We start from the raw sequence: 20,849 nt of genomic DNA on the forward strand, positions 1-20,849 counted from the left end.
GGGTACATCAAGAAATACTGCAGGAGCAAGAAGGCACCAGCAGACCCCACCACTGCCATGGTGGTGACGGGCAATCGTCGCTGTAACACAGCACCCCTCCCAACCAACTGTCCTGGTCAGGGTGGTGGAGAAGGGGGCCCCAGGTTCATGAACGTGAGTGCCATTGCCAATACAGGGGCTCAGGTATGTGTTGCAGGCACGGAGATGCTGTCGTTTTTCAATGTACGGCCTGCGCTGCTGCAGTATCAGGCTGGCTTAAGAGATGTCGCCAACTCACAGATCTCCTTCAAGAATCACACAAATGTACAAGAGCTTTATTTCGTCAAATCTGCCAAGTCGCTTTACCTCTCTTTCTCTCTGCTTGTAAAGACCTCGGACTTGTCCCAAACAACTTTCTGCAACATACACTTCTCGTCGACGGCATTCAATGTGACATTCAATATGAGCCATTACCAGTGATGGTGGGTGAGCCCCACCACATCCATCTGATGCCAAATGCTGTGCCGTATGCATGCCATACTCCCTCAACAGTTCCCGAGCACTGGGAAGTCGAGGTGAAGTCCCAGATTGAAGAAGACTTACAGAAGGGCGTCATCCAAGAAGTCCCCCAGGAGAGGTGACGGAGTGGTGTGCGCGAATGGTTGTGGTGGCAAAGAAGTCAGGTCACCCACGACGCACAGTGGACTATCAACGCCTGAATGCCTCCTGCAGAAGGGAGACACATCACACTCCAGTGCCCTTTGACATGGTATCCGGCATCCCCCAACACTCTTACAAGACAATAGCTGATGCTTACTGGGGATTCCACCAGGTGGAACTTGAAGAGGCAAGCCATCGCCTGACGACGTTCATCACACCCTGGGCCCGCAGGACCACCATGGGCCATTGCTTCGCTTCTGATGCATATGCAAGACGATTTGACGATGACATCAAGAACATACCATGAAAGTATAAGTGCATGGATGACATCTTTCTTTATGACAATGGGGTTGAAGAAGCTTTCTGGCACACATGTCTTCCTGGCAATGTGTGCAGCAGAGGGTATCACACTTAAGCCGGAAAAATTCAACTTCTGCAGGAGAGAGACAGAATTCATTGGGTTCTATTTGGGTTGGGAAGGCTATAAACCGACTGACGACAGCCTTGTAGCCATTCAGAAGTTTCCTATGCCACCCAAGCCCACCATTACCGACATCAGGTTGTGGTTCGGCTTTGTTAACCAGCTGGTGCCATTCCTAGTGGCCGCCCCCATTATGGAACCATTCAAGGACCTCCTGAAGAAGAAACAGACAGGCAAACACGTCTTCTAGGACATATGTCTGCAGGAGAAATTCAGGAGTGCTCAGGACACCATTTGCAAGCAGGCCAGGGATGGTCTTGCATACTACGATAAGTCCCACCCTACAGTTGCCCTCACGGACTGGACCAGGGATGGCATAGGATTCATCATCCTCCAGCAATATTGCAGCTGTGCAGCTGCTGATATGCCATTCTGCTGTAAGGTGGGTGGAGAATTGCCCTTTGCAGAAGTAGACACCTGTTCCCCGCCGAGGCTGGGTATGCTGCAGTAGGAGGGGAGGCCCTGGTGGTGCCTAAGGAAGGCTAAACTACTTCTGCTGGGATGCTCTAACCTCATCCATATTACTGACCACCGACCCCTAGTCAAGCTCCTGGGGGACAGAGTCCTGGCAGACATTGACATATTCCAGGTTGTTCAAGCTATAAGAGAAGACCCTTCAATATAGATTCACCATCAGGTATCTACCCTGATGACTGTGACGTTGAGCTAGAGGACTACATGGCAGCTGCTGTCACTGTGGCAGCAACCAAGACACTACTTAGATAGATGAGAAGACCGTCAGTTCAGCGGTGGCCAAAGATCCTGTATATCAGTTGCTGATGGCGAGAATGTCTGTAGGTGACTGTCCACCACAGAAGGTGCAAGAGGTGGCCTGCCTTAAGCCCTTTTACGGCGTGAGAGATCGCCTCTCAACATCAGAAAATTTAGTACTCTACACATGTGAAAATAGGTGTGTATAACTAGTGATTCCAGAAGAACTTTGTCAGCTGGTGTCAGTAAGTCTACATGCAGGTCACCAAGGGCTCGACTCCTTGCTCAGGAGAGCCAGACAATCTGTCTATTGGCCTGGTATGGAGGGTGGCCTTCAGCACCACAGGAACAGGTGCGTTATTTGTGACAACATGCTCCATCCTGAGGAAGCGATGGTCATCACACAGGCGCCTTCCAGTGCACAGTTGCAGATATGTTTCAGTTGGAGGGGCGCATGTACATGATGTACGCTGATAGACTCACGGGATGACTGGAAATAGCTCATTTTCAGAATGGTACCACTTCACAGAGAGTGATGTCAGTGCTAAAGAGGCTACTTCAGAGATGGGGACCCCCAGAGGAAAGTGTACATGGACAGGAGTACTAACCTGGTAAGCGAAGAAATGTCTGCCTCCTTCAGGAGATGGGGGGGTCAAGGTGCGCCTCTCATCAGCACATTTCCTGCAATCAAATTGTAGGTCGGAAGCATCTGTAAAAACCGCAAAAAGGATCATCAGGGCAAACACAGGAGATGGAGGCAGCCTGGACTGCGACCTGTCAGGCAACATCAACAAGACCTCGCACAGTTGGCGACTGGGAGGCAATTACGAGATGGCGTTCCCACGGCGAAGCAACATTACCTGGTTGACAGGCACAAGCAACAGATATTGCTTAGGTGTGAAATTCAAATGGCCACCAATAAAGAGAAAATCAGTGCCAATCACGCCACCAGGACACTCAAACCCTTGGAGGTATAGGAGCCTGTACAAGAGTGCAAAATCAAGCGACAAATGAATGGGATCGTACAGGGCTGGTGGTGGATTCCTTCCCCCACCGGCAGTACAGGATCAAGTTGGACGGCAGTCACTAAGAAACAAGAGACACATCTCACCCACCAACAGCACCGACGTCCTCGTCATCTCACACACCCACACGCCTGCACCGTCAACCACCGATCAGCTCAGCCAGGGGTACCAGCACGCCCTAACAGTGAGAACGAGTAAAGGTATTAATTTGTTTGATTGTTCGTTATTACAAAAGTTCATTGCCCGTTTTTTTATATATCAAATTTTCATTCAATTATTAGAGCCATTTTGTACTATTTCTTGTTTATACTTTAATAAAAAATTTTGGAAGGGAGATGTAAGATTGTAGAAGAGATCGGGACATGTTTTCCCGGCTCGAGGGAAGGTTGGGGTTTCCAGTGTCTTTCCACTCTTGTAGATTGTAGTATGGATCGCTCTGCAACACACGCAGCACTGGACACCAGGTTTTATTATAATCCTACTCATCTAACATCCTACAATAACCAACTGTAATTAGTTGTTAACTTTTTGGTTGGCAAACTTCCAAGTACTTTTTCTACTACTAAAACAACCTTCTTTCTCCTCCATTTTTGGCCGCCTCACGACTAACGACAGAAAATTTCAACTGTCACTCTAACTACCGCTTGAGCTGTTACAAACTTCTGTTTTGCTGTTTCTAAAACAGATAATTTTTCATTTTTCTTTCATTGTTCTCTACCACTAAGCCTATAAAGATCTGTGCTTTTTTTCTATCTTCCAGTAATGAAAAATGGTACTTGAACTCCATAGAGTTTAGCGTTGCCGTTTTTCTACGACGATAGTGATTTCGATTTCCTTACTAGCTATTTCTGATTCGCCAGTACTCGCTGCTTTTGAACTTTTTCTCCTACTGATGAGTACCTTAGGGTTCAAAGGAGTTTGTAATTGTAACCTCGCTTGTTCACCTTTCATTTCTCTTTTCAAACCATGCAATTTCACAATCACATGCATATCCATTTTATCGTAATCAAGGCTCACCTCATATCCTCAAAACTCTCCTTTCACCTGCAAAATATTCATGTGACCTACGGGCTGCTCTATGAGCAAGAGTCCGTGCTGGCATTAAGGCCAGCTTCAGCTCCAACAACAATAAATCATCAGAGCCAGTTCTGTTTCATTGAGACCTCACACTATGAATCTGTGCTTGGAAGAAAATGAAATAAGACAGTTTATCAAAAGTACAATATTTGGCAAGGGTATTTTTTGCTTAATATTAGCCCCAGAGTGTCGTGTAAAAATGTACACTAGTTACCAAAGTAAATTAATGCCCAAAAATTGAAAACGCCTCTTGCTGGGTGCTATCGTCTTCTCTTAACGAGGTTGTTTATTTGTACCATTAATGGGGGAACGTTCAGTATGTAAAACCACTTATGGCTTCCAGTAGATAGCTACAGTATGAAGTCAATATTGAAAATTTATTATTACCAACTAGCTATGATGTACACTTTGTAGTTTTAAAATTAAGTTTAAGCCACTGTATGATTTAGAATTTTGTGACTTGTAAGTATACTATTTAAATTTTAATCATACTTACCTAGTAATAGGCTAACCTTGATTTCTCAAAACTTGGTGCATGAAGCAAATTTGGGGTAGGCTAGTTTATGGATTACCGGGCCAGTTCACCGGGGTGAAACGCTAGGCTGAGTTCTAGTCTTGGGGTTAATGGGCTTTTCTTTAGCAACATTCACTTTAGGGGGTAATGTCCCTTCCTACACAAGTAAGGGGGTAATCCTACAGTTTAGGGGTCCAAATTCACTGCTCCCTTACTAGGCTAGGTACTAGCTAGCTAGCTAGTATGTGTGTTTCAGTTTTCTTTCCTACCTAGCCTAGCTACTATAAGTAATTGTCTTCAACTTCTTTAGACAGATCTGCAAACGGAAGTACAGGTTAGGCTAATTGCTAAGTAAAAGAAAAAATGAACAGTTTACCTACTTGCCTACAGAAACAGAGATTGGAAAAAAGCAAAGGGAATGGCTAACCTGAGCTAAAAGCTCTGCACTTCGCCACCAAAAGGTAGGTGGCTTAGCCACGTTTAGGTACTAGGGTACTTAGTAGGTTAACTAGGCTTGTGCAGCTAATCAGTTGTAGTACTACCTACCTACTAGGTTTACCTAGGTACCCAGTATCCCTGAAACTGTGTTTGCGTAGTGAACGTTTAGGAACCTGGCCCAAAACTTGCTACCTCATCAGGCCACTTTTTGATACCCATAGGCTGGGCGTTACCTACCTAGGGTAAAAATATCAACAGCAGGACCAAAGCAGGGCCACCTACCAACTTCAACCGCTAGCCACCCTCCGAAAAAGTTTACATTATAAATGGCGGTCCTGAACACCGGAGGAGATGGGCAATCAGTGCGCGAACTTCTTGTTGGCGTGGAAAAAAACGGAAAAACGGAGCTAAAAGAACCCCTCTCACTCTCCTTTCGAATTCAAGTATTGCCTCCAAAAGTTATAAAATTAAGGCCAAATTTTAAGATTTAAAACAGAGGAGTACTGAAAAATGGTTGCCCACGGCCAGTGGAAAGGAAATTCTCCAAAACCAAAAAAGCTTGTAGAACTTTTTACTTACAAACAGTAAAATGGTTTCGAAAGACGTTGACGCCCAATTCTCGTATGTTTACGGAAAGGTCGCTTGTGTCAACAAACTTTCCATTTCCTGTGATAAAATTCCGCCACCAACCAAACTTGTACCCACAAGGTACGCTGGAAGCACTTTTTTATCACAAATCAATCGAAACACGATCTCACCAAACAAAAACAAGCCAGGAGTTAAAAAACAGCTGTTTTGGTTAGAAGATGGACGAGAAGCGTGCTCTTAAGCTAATTTTAAAAAGTAAGTAAAAATAAACAACATCAATATTTTTACCATATTTATGCTGATTAATTTGAAAAATAATTCGTATTCGAAAAAGTTAACACTCGGACCTTGAACTCAAATTTAACGTAAATTAATTTTCTGTGAATTAGAACGTTTCTTTTAAAGTTTCTGTATTATGACGTTCACGAACCAATCTTGAACTTTCGTTACCTATTGTAAAATAATTATGCTATTTAATCAAACTGTCATTGCAGAACCAGTTTACCAGTTATTCATTGGCAGATGTTATCAAAGCCTCTTACATGGTAAGTGTTATAAATCGTAATGTGGGCATAATATTATCTTTATTATTTACTTCTTTTGATGGATATGAATGAATGTTTTTGTTTAACTTGCTGGATTTATCGCCGTAGTGTGATGTAAATCGTTTTCGGTCCAATGGGCCTCTGTTCTGTTTTCGGCACCATAAGAAATTATGGGGAGGGCCGAATTTGAACTTGTGGACCAGAAAGTCGTTGTTAAAAGCGGAAAGTTAGCAATTTGAGGGGCAATTTATTGTTTTGGACTGAGAAAAAAATACAAATTTATTCAATAGCTAGCTTGTTAAAAAAATACTTGGTTATAAAAACTTGTGATTGACAACTAAGCAGCATGTCTTTTTTTACTATGGGGGTTTCAGAGACCAGTGCAAAGCACGTTTTTCTGGGCCAATACCTATTCTGTAAACGAAGAAACCCACTCGTAAACAGAACGGAGGATTTTGCTTATAGTGGGGCATTCACAACCCAGGATGCCGTAAATTTTGTATAAGGGTATCTTGAATCAACTAATCGTAAAGGAAATAACGACACTTGGTCCTTGTACCAAAGAAAAAAAAAGACAAAAACTCCATTATGCAGAAATGGATTTGAACGAACCAGCGTATAAAAGCTCCCACCTACCCCTCCCCCCCCCTCCCCCCCCCCCCACCCTCCCCCCCCCCCCCCCCCCCCCCCCCCCCCCCCCCCCCCCCCCCCCCCCCCCCCCCCCCTTCCCCCCCCCCCCCCCCCCCCCCCCCCCCCCCCCCCCCCCCACCACCCCCTCCACCGCCATCCCTTTTCCTTCTTCGTTCCATCCGGCCTTCCCTTTTCTCTTCTCCTCTCTCCTCTCTCCTCTCTCTCTTCTCTGCTTGCCATTCGGTATGTGTTGGAACCCTCCAAAAAACTGGGGTATTAAAAGACTACCACAAAACAAAAAAACGTTGGGAAATTGGTTGAAATTAGGCTATGTATGGAAGGTTATATATACATCAAATTATTAAAGCAAATTTTAATCATTATTGCATTACTCTGACAACTAGGGAAGTTCATTGGAAACCAGTTTATTAATAATGGAACGGCGTATTGGTGTGAAGGCCTCCACTAATGTGGGCCCAACGATGATTTTGCCCATTCTTAGCATTGCAAAAAAACATTAAAGGTTACCATTTATTTCTGGGCAATACGATTATTAAAGGAAATTCCAAAAATACTAATAAACGGGACTGAAATTTCAATGAAAAAGTTGCTAGCAAAAACAAAAAAAGCAAAAAAAAAAAAAAAACGTAGTCTGTTTCCACTCTATGCACTTTTTCCGTTCTTCGTTCCTTTCTATGGTTTTTTCGGGCAGGCCAAGATGTTACGAAAAACAAACGTTAGAAAACACTTTGATTTTATCTAAACTTTAAGAAAATCTCGTTTAATTTTGTTCATGAAACCCTTTTTAACCTGGTCAAGATATATATATATAGCTTGTATTTTCTGAAGGTCCGAACAGAAATTTCAAAAAAACGTTCCGGCCCAACAACACAGTGGTCGGCCATGGGTGGTTTAGTACCCATTGTCCCAAGCCGGCTGGGAGGGCGGGGTGGGTATCAGGAACCCAGGTTTCCCATTTTCTATTCATAATTTTTCTGTCGCCACGGGTGCTGGTAAAACACCTGTTTTCAGTACCTCCGTCTTAGGATTTTGGAAACTTCATCGGCCGCTAAATATCCTAATTGTCTTTCTCTGGATTTATTCGACTTGGATTTGTTGGCTAGGATACGAATATGCTATCTTAAATTGTTTTGAAATATGATTCATTTTTCCCGTTATAATCCTGAATCTCGTTAGGCTAGTTTCAGAGGGGTGGTTGTCTGGCTAAGATTAGGGTTTGGTGGCTTAACGAAAGGCCTTCGGTAGTTCCGCACCTCGATATGCACGGAGGGCTATGTTGTCTTGCTTCTTTGTTGAGATTTGTCATGTAAGGAGTGTATGTGAGGACTTTGTTCTAATTCCATAGGAAAGAACTTATGATTCATTAGGTACGCCAATTGAATCAGGTAAACAAAGTCTCAGGGTAGGCGTAATCCTTACCTGATAGACTTATTTTTGGCCTAACCCTCGTAGTATGGGCCTACCGGGGCTATAAAATACTGTCTCGTGAAGGTAATTGCCCTTTACGTTATAGATTCCATCTTGTATCTTGGGAACTCTAAGGGTGCTCGCCTCTCCTCTCATTGTGGTTCGAAAAGTTGGACTACTTCTGTAGTTGTTACCCTCCTAACCCTGTAATTTTGTTGACCTTTTCGGGCCCTAAAACAGTTTCTGTAAGAGGGGGTATTGGACCCTTTCTCTGAATACTCTATCGACTTCGTAACTGAGAATCGAAAAGTGGCTGGCTTTGGAGAGGCAAAAGTGAACGTGGGCTAAGGGTGCCAGGTGACAGTTGCCCCCCTATTGGTTCGTGGGGGAGGGCGTGCGGGTTCAGATCGGCATTCATTTCGACTCTAGGGCCGGGAAGGGTGGGGGGGGGGAAAAACCCCTCACTCTGCTGACTCCCAAGGAACAGGGAAGAGGAGCATGTCGAAAAAAGCCGGAAATAGGAGGGGTTTTACGAGGAAACTCCCACCGATCTGACGTGCCTTCGGCAGACTGAAAGTTACTCCCAGGCTGCCAAAGTTGCGTGCCACGAAATCCTGAAGGATTAGCTTCTCGGTTCCTCCGAAGCGTTCCGTCCCTGGCGCAAGGGGTTTGGGAAGCTTTGCGGAAAGGGGGGAACTCGCCGACCCGCCCTCTAAATAGAAAGACTTATAGAAGAGGGTACGTTTTCAACGTCCTCTTCTCTCACTTCTCTCGTCATGCGTTGCAGTGAGGAAAGTAAGGTAAGGCGGAACGTCGGCCCTGAACTCGTGTACCGGGTCTTTTCCACCGAGGAAAAAGGGGTGAAGCAAGTCATTTTAAGCAGGGAACGCGTTTGAGCTGCGGGACGTCCTAGCTTTTGTTTGCCTGTGCGGAAATAAGAAATGGCGTTTCCCTCGCCCCGCGTAGTTCTTCAACACGAATTTCAAAAACCAACCTGCCACCTGAGGACTGCCATTCGTCTGCAGTCGGGTTTTCTCTACCGAGATGTCTAATTGGGCTCTTCCCTGAAAGGCCAGGGCAGTTTCGGCTTTCTTTCTTTTGTTTGCATTGGACGCCTGTCACGGGAGCGTGGACGTCTTTTCTGCACGCTTTTTTTTTGACGCTCGGCTTGGAACGGGGACGTTCGGGATGGTGGGAGGCGCCAAGGCGCTGCGGGTGGGGCAACGCCAAGACGCGGCCAACCCAAGTTAATGGACGACGAGGGCCGAGCGCCCACGCCAGGGTGGATACCGAGCGCGAAGCGGCGCGACCGAGAAGTGCTCGCTGCCCTCGCCAGTGGACCCGACGAAGAGGGTTGGGCGGGCGCCGCCGGGAGGTGCCTCGATGCCCTCGCCAATGGAAGCCGAAGCGTGCTCGCTTGCTAGTCAGTGGGGACGACGGATTGCAGCGGCCCACGCCAGGGTGTGTCGCCTGGCTTGAACGTTTCTGTTGAAGGTCGTTCAAGCTGATTTGGGCGGCGGGCCTAAAGATTTTTTTAACCCTAACCTTCGGTGATTTGCCCTTCTACATCGGCCTAGCGAAGAATGTGAAGTTAAGCAAGGTGCTCGGAAGGAAGCTTAAAGTGAAAAGGCAACTTCGTTTTCGCAAACCCAGCAAGACCAACGGGTTTGCGTGAATTATAGAGGTCTTTGTCAGTTAATATTGCTTTTCGTTAAAAGTCCAGGATTCGGGATATGGGAGTTATGGAAAGCTCAAGGAAAGATCTCTTTTGCTCTACCGCAAGTTCAACGGAACTTTGCGGTAAGGCACTGCTTATGGGTTCTGTAAAAAAGCTCGACGTCCTGCGCGTCAGGGGTACTTCTCGGGCAAACGTTTCAGTAGGATTCTTGCCAAAGGGCACCAATCAAATCAAAAGGGAGGAAAGCGCCAAAGACAGGACTTACCTTTGTGCCATACTGCCAATAAAATTTTGATACGGGGGTGAGGAAGCTTGGGGTGGAGGGAGGTTTTCTTTCCTCTTCCCAGGCATTAATTTTGCAAAGCTTTTTTTAGGCCCCATCTGAAAGGGGCTTTTCAAGGATGATAGATTTTCGCTTAGCTTCCATTAAGTGCGGGGAACTTAACGCTGCCGAATTGAAAGATTCGTCGTTTTCTAACCTGGTCGTTAAAGCCTGTCTTCTTAACAAAAACAGGATTTCTTGCCCCCTTCCTCGTTTGAGACGGGCAATCCGGAAAAATAAAAAATGCTCGACTTCCTGGAGTACGTTTTTGTCAATTCTCCAGTGAATTCCCCCATTTGGACCAAATAACTACTACCGTTTTGTCAAGTAAAGTGGGGTGATCCCCTCATGGACAAAATTATCTCTTTGGTCCCGTAAATGGGTTAGTTTCTCATTTGACAAAAACCTTTCTCATTAACCTTTCTAATTGCTGTAAGCGGATAAAGCTCCTTATTGACCAAGATTCGGAAGAAAGGAGCTCCTCATTCAATCATTCGCAGGGTGGGGGACTCGTACAAAGAAATTAGTACTCGTTAGACTACGGTCAATGTAAAACGCTTATTGTCCAATAAAACCATAAGAAAGCTTGAGCTGTTCCAGCTTCAATTTCTCTTGCGTTTGTTTATGGGAAAAACTTGCCTGGTCAGATATGTTAATGTAGCTGTATTTCCGAAATTTCTGATATAGGTTATATATATTCTGCCACGGTAAGTATGAAAAAAACTTTTATTGCAATATTAATATTCATATTTGCCTTGCGGTTAATTTTTTACTAACTGGTTGGGCTCAAAGGTCATCATACGGCTTGCTGCTTTAGTTTTACCCTACTTCGGGATGGCAAAACCAGAGAGGGTCTATTGTCTATTAATTAAAGGGGACATTTTAATCGTTAATGCCCTGCAAGCCGTTCCAGGATGTTTTTTCCGATTTAATATTTTTACCGTTGTATGGTCAAGTAGGTTTATGACGGACACAAACGCCATCTAATATATTTCTAGGTTTTCGTTTTTGTTTACGCTTTAAAATATACCAGCTTGAGAGTCTCTTTATGCTAAAAAAATTACGGACCTATTTCTTCGTTAGAAATAGGGTAGCTGGCAACCCAGGCATTAAAGGTTAAGAGGACGACGATCGGTAAGCTGCTGCTGTCACTGTCCTCTACCGCCCAGTCCCAAACGAGGCAAGTATTAGTACCAGCTCGTTCGCATGTTCATGCGCACTTTGTAGGTTACGTCCTCTCCTCCTCCTGCTGGGATTGACTGACTAAATCCGTATCCTGTGTTGGCGGGAGTTACGTCCTCTCTCCTCTCCACTGCGGGGATTAGGACTGAACATAAACTGTATTCTTCTGCCCTACAAATCAACGGACTTTAGACCTAAGATTGAGGGGATTTTACTAAATGGAATGAATAAAAACATTGCATTCGTTTGGCCTTACTATGTTCTCAGGAGATATCGCTTACTCCTTTCGGGGGCTGACGTTTACCGCACGGTATAGGGACTACGAGTCTACCGCAAAACATTTCACTATTATATGCCTCTCGATGGCTTAGGCAAAGCGCAGCCTTTTTAGGGAATAGGTAAACAATTACGTGGTGAGGGAATGGATGAGGCTTGCTGGGGACCATTTCCTTCCTAAACGAAGTTTGTTTACCATGAATAGACTTGCAATTCAGACCTCTTACAGTTTTTTGCCTACCGGTGGGAAACTGAAATTTTATTAAAGATTCTAAGGAAATTGATTTGAAATATTCTCTCGGTTGCGTTGTAAGTATTCACTTGAAGGCGTGATAGAAAAGAAGGGTGCCGGACATCTTGGAGGAGGGTTTCAGATGTCCTGGATCATAATCTGAAAGAAGTGGAATATAGTGGAAGCAATTCTGTCGTCCCTCCAGTTCCTGGGAAAACGAGTTTTTGGAAACCCAGTGGCTCCATATCAAAACTTCTGATCTTCCAAACAGCTCTCTCATATTTCTTAGGAAAGTATCTTCTCTCGGTTCCCTGTTCGTCGGGTTTAACGAGAAAGAGCCTATTATAACAACAGACGTTAGAATTGTAACGATCCTCTAGAGGCGTTCGTTACAGGATGCAAAAAGTTTCCGTACGAATCGTCTCGATCGACGGCAGCAACTACTGACTTCCGAGTGGAATCTTTCTTTAGAAGTCTGTGAGAGTTTATGGAGACTTTAGGGACGTTCCTTTTCCATACATCTCTTCGCTATGATATTGAACAGGGATGGGCTGTTTAGTCTTTTTTCCCCTTTTTTCAACCAACGCCTTAGGAAATGTTAATAAAGATGATTTATTACCATCCCACAGGGCGGAAGCGACAATGACGGCTAAATCGCCCATGGTTGGCCTTCAAGATCTAGATTCACAGAGGTCACGTCCTTCCAACGGACCTTTTCCAGAGGAGAGGTGGTCTTACTTTAACACGGAAACGGTACCTATAAAACCATCTCCGCTTCTGAGTCTGACTACGTTCAGGACGTATCGAGATGTTGAACCAAGCATAAGATTGTGCCGTCTTTCCCTTGTCCATTTGAAGAATCGGGATTAAGCGTGGGCCAGTCCAACAACTATTAAAGAAATACGCAAATATGTTGTTGAACGGCCTTTGGGCTCAGAGATTTGCATTCTGTACCAAACCAACAAAGCCCTTCACGATCTTGGTGAGTTCTGTTGGGAATCTCGAAACTCGCTTCCAACCATCTACTTTTTGTGTCTCACCTGGTTTTCTCGGAGTCAGACCACTCATGCGAGATCAGGGAGACCCATAGGTCGCCTGAGTTTCTTGTTGACGAACAGTCGGTTGCGTTTACACACCCCGAATGATCGGTTTGTTTTTAACATGAGACCAAGGTTGGAAACTGGTCAGGCTTCGTCCTTCGGGACTGAATCGCCTTTTTGTGCCCTCCTCGCTCCTTTCTCCTTGGCCCACCAGAAGATCCGAGTCAGGAGTGGCTCAGGAGTTGATTCACTAACGACGTTGGGTGGTTGCGTTTCAATACCACAAGGTTGCTTAGCTTGAATCGGCCCCAGGCAAGTCCAGACAACTCATCCATTCAGCGAATAATAGTGCCTTTATGGTCTTGCAGGGTACAGCCTTCTTGCTGTCCCTTGATTGCGTTTCTGACCCTGGTCCAACTGGTCGGTCAACTGGACTTAGTTAACAGACTGGACTGACGGTGGCGCATGTCCATATCGGAAGCTTTTCCAAATTATGGACCGTTAGGACATAGTCTGAAGTTTCTTGATGTCAAAGGCATTCGAACATCTCCTACCTGTTAACTTCTTGCACGTGATCAGGAAGGAGCCCTTTTCTAAACCACCCTAGATACGGACCAAAGGGCAGGGTTAGTGAGGGTTTTCAGCCATCGTCAGAAGTTTGGCATTACGAGAACACAAGGGGTGCGTTTCTTCTAAGCCTTCCGCTTTGTGGCCTAAGAATGGAAAAACCGTCGTTGTTCTTGGGCCAGGAGCGTTGGAATCAAGGATGGCACAAGTTAGTTGGGCAAGGAGCCCAGAGAGGAGTACCTGTATGCCCTGTCAGGTCTCTCAAGTTTTTATCTACATGAAAAAACTCAAGGAAAGTCGAAGTCGATACGGACAATCTGCAGGGTTTGTTCCGAAAAGACCAGACTGCCCAATATCGAAGAACACCCATGGCTTTAGTTGTTTAAGGAGGTTCCTTTCAAAAAAAGCCCTTTCCCATTGGGTTGGTTGCACAAAAGATTTGAAATCTTTTGATTTGAATGCTCACGAGGGTGAGGGCGCGGCCTCGGAAGCATTTTCAACAGGGAAGGCCATGGCACTCAGAACAAAATCCTGAGTACCATGTTTTAGCGAACATGCAACTGTGTGTTCCAAAGTTCACACTCCCTGCGAAGATGTGAAGCTGAACATATGAGATCTGCTTGCCTCGCTAGGGACCATAACGGTTAGTCTGCAGACACAATCTTGGGGGCAAGTAGTAACCCACTCATCCTATCCTGTAGAAAATGGTTAGGAAAGAGCTCGTTAATTTAGTAGTTTGCGTCGCCGTACAACGGTGCACTTCTTAACTTTAAGCCTTAGTTAACACCCACCTTAACTTTGGCTAGGGTTGGTTCAGGTGGTGAATATATTTTTCTTGTTATATATATTTATTTTACTTTTTAATTCTTAGGCCCTCCCATGGAAGCTCATGGTCAATATGGTCTAGTCACGTCGTGGTTCTCGCCCCTCCTGGTTGACAGCTCATCTGGAGTTGCAACAGCTATCTATGGTCTCTACCTCGGCTGGGCAAACTCTCGTAGCCAAGCAGACTTACGTGGCAATAACCACGAAGCCAGCAACGCTAAACAGGTGGAACCAAGATGGTAAATCATCTGCCATGCATTTGGTTTCCCAAAAAATCCTTCTATTCTGTCCCTTCCCACCACCTACCAACCGGGGGATTCAGGCTATATATATATTCTGACAGGTTAAAGTTTCATGAACAAAATGATATTGTTATGATAAACAATAAAAGGGGGGGTTTTTTTGGGTTCCATTACTTAACCTGGCCAGTTAATGTAATTTTAAGTTAAAGTTACCCACCCAACCTCCCCTCAAGGGGGCAGGTGGGAAATAAAAAGTTATGAATAGAAAATGGGACGGTTCCTGATACCCAGCCTCCCAAGCGGGCGGGAATGGGTACTAACCTAAAACCTGGCCGAACCACTGTTGTGTGCCGGAAGTTTTTTGAATTTCTGTCGGAACTTCAGAAAATAACAGCTATATATATACTCTGCCAGGTAAGTATGAAAAAAACAAACTTTATCGTATCTAAAACAATATCATTTTTTCGGGGTAAATTTGGTTGCCAAAAAAAAGGGTAAATATTACATGAAATTAAATCAAAATTTTTAATAACAAAGTATATTTAAAATGCTAAATAACAAGTAAAGTAAAACAGTTTTTAGGGAATAAAACTTTGACAGTTTCGTCGTCTGTCGTCGTCTGCGTTTGTGTTTGTAATTGGGTTTTGTTTATGGTCTAGCTGCGCGCTTATAAACAGGAACAGCAACGGGTTTAAAGTGCAATGTGGCAGCTGAAACTGAGACCAAAATGTGTATAATAACAATCAAATAACGCAACGGTGGAGTTTCAGTTGTGATGGCAGAAGGATAAAAACCGCCGCTTTACCAAGGTTAAGAATGAATTTCAGTTCAAACCATAAACCCCGGGAATTAAACAATTTAGTCATGAAAACTTACCATGTCAGAATATTATTGATATAGCATGTAATTTTCTGAAAGTCCGACAGAAATTCAAAAAAACTTCCGGCACACACAGTCGGTCGGTGGCCAGGTGGTTAGTACCACCCGATTCCCGCCGCTGGGGAGGCGGGATAATCAGGAACCAGTCCCATTTTCTATTCATAAGTTTTCTGGTCGCCGGTGCTGGAAAACACCTGTTTTCAGTACCTCCGTCTTGAGGATTTTGGGAAAACTTCATGGCCGCTAAAATATCCTAATTGTCTTTTGATTTATTGACTTGGATTTGTGGTGGTAGGCATTACGCTATCTTAAATTGTTTTGAACTATGATTTCATTTTTGTATATCTGAATTCTAGTTAGGCTAGTTTCAGAGGGTGGTTGTCTGCTAAGATAGGGTGGGTGGATACCGAAATCTTCGGTTCGTTTCCGCACTCGATATGCCCACGAGGGCTATGTGTCTTGTCTTGCTTTGTTGAGATTTGTCATGTAAGGAGTGTGAGGGGAACTTTGTCTAATTCCCCATAAGGAATACGTATGATTCATATGTTACGCAATTAATCCAGTAAACAAAGTCAGGGTAGGGCTAACCTACCTGTGTAGGACTATTTTTGCCTAACCCTTTTGTAGTTATGGCCTACGGGCTATAAAATATGTACTCGTGAGGTAATTGATGCCCTTTACGTTATAGATTCCATCTGTCTCTTGGGAATATAAGGTGCTCGACTCTCCTATCATTGTGGTGAAAAGTGCTACTTCTGTATGTTGTTACCCTCCTAAACCCTGTAATGTTGGCCTTCGGGGACCCTAAAACAGTTTCTGTAGAGGGTATTGACCTTTCTTCTTGATACTATCGATTCGTTAACTTAGAATATCGAAAGTGCTGGCTTTGGAGAGAGCAAAACAGTGAAGTGTGGCTAAGTGCAGTGACAGTGCCCCCTTTGTAGTGGTGGCGGGTTGCTGTCAGATCGGCCTTATTTCGCCCTCTAGGCCAGGGACCTCTGACTTTGACTCCCAGGAACAGGGCGACTGAGAGCATGTCGAAAAGCCGAAGGAGGGTTACCGAGGAAGCAAACTCCCCACCGATCTGACGTGCCTTCGGCAGAACCTTGAAGTTACTCCCAGGCTGCCAAAGTGCGGTGGCACGAATCCTGAAGGATTGTTCGTCGTCCTCCGAAGCGTCCTCCCTGCGCAGGGTTTGGAGCTTTCGGAAGGACTCGCGCCCTCTAAATAGAAGCTTTATAGAAGAGGACGTTTCACGTCCTCTCTCTCTCTCTCGTCATGCGTTGCAGTGAGAAGTAAGAAGGCGAACGTCGCCTGAACTCGTGTACGTCCTTTCCACCGAGAAAAGGGAAAGCAAGTCATATTAGCAGGACGCTTTTGAGCGCGGACGTCCTAGCTTTGTTGCTGTGAGAATAAGAAGGCGTTCCCTCGCCCCGCGTATTCTCACACGATCAACCCTTCACCTGAGACTGCTTCGTGCAGTCGGTTTTTCTCTCCGAGATGTCTAAATGCTCTTCCCTGAAGGCAGTTTCGCTTGCATTGACGCTGTCAGGAGCGTGACGCTTTTCTGCACGCTTTTTTTTTTTGACGCTCGGCTTGGACGGGACGTTCGGATGGACGCCAGGCGCGCGCGCGGGTGCACGCCAAGCGCGCACCAGTAGACGCCGAGGCCGAGCGCACGCCAGTGGATACCGAGCGCGAGCGGCGCGCCGAGAGTGCTCGCTGCTCGCCAGTGGACGCCGCGCGGGCGCGCCGAGAGTGCTCGCTGCTCGCCAATGGACGCCGAGCGTGCTCGCTGCTAGTCAGTGGACGCCGAGCGCGCACGCCAGGTGTGTCGCCTGGCTGAACGTTTCTGTTGAAGTCTTCAAGCTGATTTGGGCCTAAAGATTTTTTACCTAACTTCGGTGATCCCCTTCTACATCGCCTGCGAAGAATGAAGTAAGCAGTGCTTCGGAGGAAGCTTAAAGTGAAAAGGCAACTTCGTTTTCGAAACCCAGCAAGACCACGGGTTTCGTGAATTATAGAGGTCTTTGTCAGTAATATTGCTTTTCGTAAAGTCCAGGATTGGATGGAGTTATGGAAAGCTCAAGGAAAGATCTCTTTTGCTCTACCGCAGTCAAGACTTTGCGGTAAGGCAGCTATGGGTTATGTAAAAGCTCGACGTCCTGCGCGTCAGGACTCTCGGCAACGTTCAGTAGGATTCTTGCAAAGGCACTCATCAAAAGGAGGAAAGCGCAAGACAGGACTTCCTTTGCCATACTGCCAATAAATTTTGATACGGGAGAGGAAGCTGGTTGGAGAGTTTCTTCCTCTTCCCAGGATAATTTTGCAAGCTTTTTAGCCCATCTGAAAGGGCTTTTCAGATGATAGATTTTGTTAGTTCCTAGTCGGGACTTACGCTGCCGAATTGAACATCGTCGTTCTACCTGTCGTAAGCCGTCTCTTAACAGGATTCTTGCCCTTCCTCGTTTGAGACGGGAATCGGAAATAAAATGCTCGACTTCCTGGATTACGTTTTGTCAATTCAGTGAATTTCCCCCATTGACAATATACTATCGTTTTGTCAAGTAAGTGGGTATCCCCTCATTGACAAATTATCTCTTTGTCCCGTAAATGGGTTAGTTCTCATTGACAAACTTCTCATTAACTTTATATTGCGTAAGCGGATAAGCTCTTATTGACAAGATTCGAAGAGCTCTCATTCATCATTCGCAGACTCGTACAAGAAATAAATAGACTTGTAGACTACGTCAATGAACGCTTATGTCCAATAACATAAGAAGCTTGAGCTGTCCGCTTCAATTCTCTTGAGTTTTGTTTATGAAACTTGCCTGTCAGATATGTATGTAGCTGTATTCCGAATTCAGCTATGTATAGTATATCTGCCAGGTAAGTATGAAAAAAACTTTATTGCAATATAATATCATATTTTGCCTTGCGTTATTTTACTACTGGTTGGCTCAAGTCATATACGCTTGCTGTAGTTACCTCTTCGGATGGCAACCGAGAGGTCTATTGTCTATTAATTTAAGGACATTTAATCGTTACTCCCTCCCTGCAGCCTTCCAGGAGTTTCCGATTTATCTTTTTACCGTTGTATGGTAGTGTTATGACGACACAAACGCATCTATATATTTAGCGTTTTTCTGTTTTCGCTTAAATATACCAGCTTGAGAGTCTCTTTATGCTAAAAATTACGGACCTATTTTCTTCGTAGAATAGGGTAGCTGGCAACCCAGGCATAAAGTTAAGAGACGACGATCGTAAGCTGCTGCTGTCACTGTCCTCTCCGCCAGTCCAAACGAGGCAGTACCAGCTCGTTCGCTGTCATGCGCGGTAGGTTACGTCTCTCTCTCCTGCGGGATTGACTGACTAACCGTATCTCTGTGCTGGCAGTTACGTCTCTCTCTCCTCCGCGGGATTGACTGACTAACTGTATCTCTGCCCTACAATCACGGACTTTAGCCTAAGATTGAGGGGATTTCTTACATGAATGAATAAACATTGCATTCGTTTGCCTTACTATGTTCTCAGAGATATCGCTTACTCCTTTCGGTGCTCGTTACCGCACGGTATAGGACTACGAGTCTACCGCAACATTTCACTATTATATGCTCTCCTGCTTAGGCAAAGCGCAGCCTTTTTAGGGAAGTAAACATACTGTGTGAGGGAATGGATGAGCTTGCTGGGGACCATTTCCTTCCTAAAGAAGTTTGTTTCCCTGAATAGACTGCATTCAGACCTCTACAGTTTTTTCCTACCGGGAAACTGAAATTTTATTAAAGATCTAGGAATGATTCTGAACATCTCTCGGTGCGTTAAGTATCACTTGAGGTGATAGAAAGAAGTGCCGGACATCTGGAGAGGGTTTCAGATGTCCTGGATCATAATCTGAAAGAAGTGGAAGCAATTCTGTCGTCCTCCAGTCCTGGAAACGAGTTTTTGGAACCATGGTCCATATCAACTCTGATCTTCCACAGCTCTCTCATATCTTAGGAAGTATCTTCTCTCGGTCCCTGTTCGGGTTTACGAGAAAGAGCCTATTATAACAACAGACATAGAATGTAACGATCCTCTAGAGGTTCGTTACAGGATTGCAAAAAGTCCGTACGAATCGTCTCGATCGACGGCAGCAACTACTGACTTCCGAGTGGAATCTTTCTTTAGAAGTATGTTGAGAGTTTATGGAGACTTTAGGACGTCCTTTCATACATCTCTTTCGCTATGATATTGAACAGGGATGGATGTTTAGTCTTTTTTCCCTTTTTCAAACGCTTAGGAAATGTAATAAGATGATTTATACCATCACAGGGAGCGACAATGACGCTAATCGCCCCATGTTGGCCTTCAAGATCCTAGATTCACAGAGGTCACGTCCTTCCAAGGACCTTTTCCGAGAGAGTCGGTCTACTTTAACACGAAAGGTACCTATAACCTCTCTCCGCTCTGAGTCTGACTACGTTCAGACTATCGAGATGTGGACAGCATAAGATTGCCGTCTTCCCTTTCCGTTTGAAGAATGGGATAAGCTGGCAGTCACAACTATTAAAGAATACGCAAATATGTTGTTGATGGCCTTTGGGCTCAGAGATTTGCTTCTGTCAAGCAACAAAGCCCTTCACGATCTTTGAGTTCTGTGGAATCTCGAAACTCGCTCACCATCTACTTTTTGTCTCACCTGTTTCTCGGAGTCAGACACTCGTGCGAGATCAGGAGACACATAGTAGCCCTGAGTTTCTTGTTTGACGAAGTCGGTTGCGTTTACACACCCCCGATGATCGTTTAACATGAGACCAGGTTGGACTGTCAGGCATTCGTCCTTCGGGACTGAATCGCCTTTTTGCTCCTCGCTCCTTTCTCCTGGCACCAGAAGCTCGAGTCAGGAGTGGCTCAGGAGTTGATTCACTAACGACGTTGGGTTGCGTTCATACCACAAGGTTTGCTTAGCTTGAATCGCCCAGGCAGTCCAGACACTCATCCTTCAGCGAAGAATAGTGCCTTATGGTCTTCAGGGTACAGCCTTGCTGTCCTTGATGCGTCTGACTGGTCAACTGGTCGGTCACCTGACTTTAGTACAGACTGACTGACTGTGCATGTCCAGATCGAAGCTTTCAATATGGAACTTAGACATAGTCTGAAGTTCTTGATGTCAAAGCATTCGAAACATCTCCTACCTGTTAACTTCTTGCACGTGATCAGGAAGGTCCCTTTTCTAACCACCCTAGATACGACAAAGAGGGTTAGTGAGGTTTTCAGCCATCGTCAGAAGTTTTGGCATTAGAGAACACAAGGGTGCGTTCTCTAAGCCTTCCGTTGTGGCCTAAGAATGGAAACCCGTCTTGTTCTTGGGCCAGGAGCTTGGAATCAAGGATGGCACAAGTTATTGGGCAGGAGCCAGGAGAGAGTCCTGTGCCCTGTCAGGTCTCTCAAGTTTTATCTACATAAAACTCAAGAAAGTCGAAGTCGTACGGACAATCTGCAGTGTTCCGAAAAGACCAGACTTGCCCATATCGAAGAACACCCTGGCTTT

General features: G+C 45.2%; 1 protein-coding gene across 1 annotated transcript in view; it reads left to right on the forward strand.

The window, feature by feature from the left end:
- Positions 1-4,260: 4,260 nt before the first annotated feature.
- Positions 4,261-20,849, forward strand: part of LOC135198191 (zinc finger protein 501-like) — a 42,501-nt gene continuing 25,912 nt past the window's right edge. Inside the window, exon 1 of the mRNA XM_064225761.1 lies at positions 4,261-4,395. The gene's annotated coding sequence lies outside the window, so the exon portion shown is untranslated. The remainder of the gene's footprint in view (positions 4,396-20,849) is intronic.

Source organism: Macrobrachium nipponense, chromosome 21, assembly GCF_015104395.2.
Source record: "Macrobrachium nipponense isolate FS-2020 chromosome 21, ASM1510439v2, whole genome shotgun sequence".
NCBI classification, from domain to species: Eukaryota; Metazoa; Arthropoda; class Malacostraca; order Decapoda; family Palaemonidae; genus Macrobrachium; species Macrobrachium nipponense.